The following is a 5,403-nucleotide window of genomic DNA, read 5'->3' as shown; positions in this document are numbered from 1 at the left end:
CTCCTACATCACCGTCCCTGCCTTCCCTCCTTCATCACCGTCCCTGCCTTCACTCCTTCATCACCGTCCCTGCCTTCCTTCCTTCCTTCATCACCGTCCCTGCCTTCCCTCCTTCATCACCGTCCCTGCCTTCCCTCCTTCATCACCGTCCCTGCCTTCCTTCCTTCATCACCGTCCCTGCCTTCCCTCCTTCATCACCGTCCCTGCCTTCCTTCCTTCCTTCATCACCGTCCCTGCCTTCCCTCCTTCATCACCGTCCCTGCCTTCCTTCCTTCATCACCGTCCCTGCCTTCCCTCCTTCATCACCGTCCCTGCCTTCCCTCCTTCATCACTGCCCCTGCTTTCCTTCCCTCCTTCATCACCGTCCCTGCCTTCCCTCCTTCATCACCGTCCCTGCCTTCCTTCCCTCCTTCATCACCGTCCCTGCCTTCCCTCCTTCATCACCGTCCCTGCCTTCCCTCCTTCATCACCGTCCCTGCCTTCCTTCCTTCATCACTGTCCCTGCCTTCCCTCCTTCATCACCGTCCCTGCCTTCCTTCCTTCATCACCGTCCCTGCCTTCCCTCCTTCATCACCGTCCCTGCCTTCCTTCCTTCATCACCGTCCCTGCCTTCCCTCCTTCATCACCGTCCCTGCCTTCCTTCCTTCATCACCGTCCCTGCCTTCCCTCCTTCATCACCGTCCCTGCCTTCCTTCCTTCATCACCGTCCCTGCCTTCCTTCCTTCATCACCGTCCCTGCCTTCCCTCCTTCATCACCGTCCCTGCCTTCCTTCCTTCATCACCGTCCCTGCCTTCCTCCTTCATCACGTCCCTGCCTTCCCTCCTTCATCACCGTCCCTGCCTTCCTTCCTTCATCACTGTCCCCTGCCTTCCCTCCTTCATTCACCGTCCCTGCCCTTCCTTCCTTCATCACCGTCCCTGCCTTCCCTCCTTCATCACCGTCCCTGCCTTCCTCTTCATCACCGTCCCTGCCTTCCCTCCTTCATCACCGTCCTGCCCTTCCTTCCTTCATCACGCGTCTGCCTTCCTCCTCATCACCGTTCCTGCCTTCCATCCCTCCTTCATCACCGTCCCTGCCTTCTCTCCTTCATCCCGTCCCTGCCTTCCCTCTTCATCACCGTCCCTGCCTTCCTTCCTTCATCACCGTCCCTGCCTTCCCCTCCTTCATCACCGTCCCTGCCTTCCTTCCTTCATCACCGTCCCTGCCTTCCCTCCTTCATCACCGTCCCTGCCTTCCTTCCTTCATCACCGTCCCTGCCTTCCCTCCTTCATCACCGTTCCTGCCTTCCATCCCTCCTTCATCACCGTCCCTGCCTTCCCTCCTTCATCACCGTCCCTGCCTTCCCTCCTTCATCACTGTCCCTGCCTTCCCTCCTTCATCACCGTCCCTGCCTTCCCTCCTTCATCACCGTTCCTGCCTTCCATCCCTCCTTCATCACCGTCCCTGCCTTCCTTCCTTCATCACCGTCCCTGCCTTCCATCACCGTCCCTGCCTTCCCTCCTTCATCACCGTTCCTGCCTTCCCTCCTTCATCACCGTTCCTGCCTTCCCTCCTTCATCACCGTCCCTGCCTTCCTTCCTTCATCACCGTCCCTGCCTTCCTTCCTTCATCACCGTCCCTGCCTTCCTTCCTTCATCACCGTCCCTGCCTTCCCTCCTTCATCACCGTCCCTGCCTTCCCTCCTTCATCACCGTCCCTGCCTTCCCTCCTTCATCACCGTCCCTGCCTTCCTTCCTTCATCACCGTCCCTGCCTTCCCTCCTTCATCACCGTCCCTGCCTTCCTTCCTTCATCACCGTCCCTGCCTTCCATCACCGTCCCTGCCTTCCCTCCTTCATCACCGTCCCTGCCTTCCCTCCTTCATCACCGTCCCTGCCTTCCCTCCTTCATCACCGTTCCTGCCTTCCTTCCTTCATCACCGTCCCTGCCTTCCCTCCTTCATCACCGTCCCTGCCTTCCTTCCTTCATCACCGTCCCTGCCTTCCATCACCGTCCCTGCCTTCCCTCCTTCATCACCGTCCCTGCCTTCCCTCCTTCATCACCGTCCCTGCCTTCCCTCCTTCATCACCGTCCCTGCCTTCCTTCCTTCATCACCGTCCCTGCCTTCCATCACCGTCCCTGCCTTCCCTCCTTCATCACCGTCCCTGCCTTCCCTCCTTCATCACCGTCCCTGCCTTCCCTCCTTCATCACCGTCCCTGCCTTCCCTCCTTCATCACCGTTCCTGCCTTCCATCCCTCCTTCATCACCGTCCCTGCCTTCCATCACCGTCCCTGCCTTCCCTCCTTCATCACCGTCCCTGCCTTCCCTCCTTCATCACCGTCCCTTCCATCCCTCCTTCATCACCGTCCCTGCCTTCCATCCCTCCTTCATCACCGTCCCTGCCATCCCTCCTTCATCACCGTCCCTGCCTTCCTTCCTTCATCACCGTCCCTGCCTTCCTTCTTTCATCACTGTTCTTGCCTTGACTACTCTTCTCCACCCTTCACTACCTTCTTTACCTATCCTTCCCTTCACCGACTTTCTTACTCTTCCCCAATTTCCCGTCCAACCACTTGGGCTGGACGGTTGAGCAACGGTCTCGCTTCATGCAGGTCGCCGTTCAATCCCAGGCCGTCCAAGTGGTTGGGGCACCATTCCTTCCCCCCGTCCCTTCCCAAATCCCTATCCTGACCCCTCCTCACAAGTGCTATATAGTCGTAATGGCTTGGTGCTTTCCCTTTGATTATTCCCCTCCCCTTCCGAATTTCTCTCCCTAACAAGATGCGTGTTAATCATTGTTATCATCTTCACTACACACTTTCTTTATGTATATTTAACCTATTTCTTTCCATTAAATACCATTTCACTATCACGTGGAAAATAATTTTGCGGTTTTATCTTAGTGAAGATGGAATCTGGTGTACAGCAAGAGTGCAAATCGGTATCGTAAGTCATTTTATGTACAATGACGGAGAGAGAAGGGCCTGGGGTCGATCCTGACCCGCTTTTCAACATCCACGAATAGCCAGTAGTCACTCCTACAAATCTGAGTGAAACTAGTTCAAAGCCTGGTCTTGTGTTCAGCACGCAAAATAGTGTTGGAGAAGAATTACTGATGATATCAGGCACTCAGTGTCTATTGAACAAGACTGGTTTTGCGTTCGAAACAAAGTGAATTATTGACTAAAAATTGATGATGATGTCTGGCACGTAATAGCCTATTGAACAAGCATCTGCTTATGTTCGCCACACAATACGCGCCAAACAAAACAAAACAAAATCATATTGTCATCACAAGCGAAGAGAAAATGAAGACCTACAGATGAATGGTGAAACACTTGAGAGGGTTGGCCACTATTGGGACCTTGGCGTCACTGTCGGCTCTAACAAGGGGAGGAAAGAGAAGCTCAACAAACTCATAGAGACATGTAAAAGTCGACTCAGGGCACTGAAAGTTATGACCTGGAATGGTCTTGAAGCCTTTATTACCGTGCTTAAAATGATGTACACAGCATATGTGCGCTCCGTCATAGACTATGCCACACCGGTTTTATGCACCTACTCACAGAGGAATATGAAAAGGCTTGAGAGCATACACAATGACGCCCTGGCAATCATTCTTGGAGTCCCAAGAACTGCCAAAACATATAATATACGGGAGGAGTTGTCTCTCCCCAGTGTTAAAAGCAGAATCAGGGAACTGAATGCCAAGCTTGCAATTAAGCCAGAAAAATTACAATGATATTGTCAAGAAACACTGAGTTCTGTGCTATTCACAGGCGGAAACAGGAAAAGCAAAAAAATGACAATTCCGGTCAGTCTGGTACCTGGAAGAACTTCACCTGCTTGAGCAAGCCCGTGAGCTCCTGCCTGTAGAGAGGTTATCTCCCTACAGGGTGGATGACCCATGTACGATTATCATCAACAAGATGACAATGAAAAAGTCCAACATGATACCATCAGAAATGAGGCATAAGTATCTTGCGAAAATTTATAAAGAAGCAGCGAATGTATTAGATCAAAGCTACACTCATGGGTTATCTAATCCTACCATTAACAGGGTTGGTGCAGCATACACAGTAATTAGGAATAATGCCTTTTCAATACGCAATGAAGAGAAAAACACGTTTTGACAACTATAACTCTTCAACGCAAGCAGAACTAACTGCCATTTTTATGGCATTAAGATTTCTTGAACGATACCTTAACGGAGCAACGATTTGCACTGATTCAAAAGCAACACTAAAGATACCTAATACAAATCGGGCAGAAAGCCTTACGATAGTTGCTGAAATCAAAAGAGCTCTGAGGGTACTAACCAATATGGGAAGAGTCTTTAAATTCTTGTGTATCCTCTCCCATGTCGGAATCTGTGTAAAAGAACGAGCAGATGTGCTGGCAGCTGACGGTGCTGAAGGAGACCATGTTGAATACTTCATACCCAAGACTCATGTACAAATTAGAGGTATTATCATGCATCATCACGTGACAAGGTAACTGAAGAGAGGAAGGCAGAAGCACAATCCAGTGAATGTGTACGCGATTACAAAGTGGTTGCCGCTGACAATCCCAATCATTATGGACAAAGAAGAGGTGGCCGCATGAGATAATCAGTAAAAAGCAAGAATCCGTCTTGGATACAAATATCCATGGAAATTCTGGATGGAAACAACAGTTTAGCAGTGGAGTTGCAGAATCTGTGGTGAGAGTGACGGACACCGCCTTGACCACTACCTGAGAGAATGTGAACATTTAAGAAACAGTAGAAATGTGTGTAGTATAGTAAACCTATCATTGTTGTGAAAATACTATCTCTCAAATATAAATGGTGTTTATATATGAGAGATTTATATTTATCTCAAATATAAATGATAAATCAAAAGATTCACCATTTTGAGCCCGAAAGATAATGTAAGCTTTTAAGGGTTAACAAATGTTAATCGTCTTGTTTAATAAGCTGTTCACTTGAGACAGTTTAACAATCCCAACTGTGTCTGGGAACAAATGACAGGATGAACAACCCAGCGGGTTTTCTTTCTATTGGGGAGTGTTGTACATGCTGCTATTGAAGTGTGTCCGCTCACAGGATGAGTGACGCTGCCCAACACTGTCACTATAGGAGGTGTCCACTCACAGGACGAGTGACACTGCCCAAAAACTCGTTCCTCTGGGCGAAAAGTAAACTTAATGTTCGCCATGAAATATGTTTAATTTAGGTTTACCTTTAACAAAAACATTTTTTTTCCCTCTCATGCTTCGCGATGTTTCACATCTGACGCTGGAATATCAAAAAATAGAACACAGTCATTCTGATTTATATGTAAATCAATATATGTTAATATTCTGTCAAAAGTGTAAAACCTTTACTCATAATACTGTGGAAATTACGTATATTTTAAGGAAAAGGAGATTGTAAGCAGTAT

Source organism: Procambarus clarkii, chromosome 30, assembly GCF_040958095.1.
Source record: "Procambarus clarkii isolate CNS0578487 chromosome 30, FALCON_Pclarkii_2.0, whole genome shotgun sequence".
NCBI lineage: Eukaryota > Metazoa > Arthropoda > Malacostraca > Decapoda > Cambaridae > Procambarus > Procambarus clarkii.
This window is presented reverse-complemented; position numbering follows the sequence as displayed.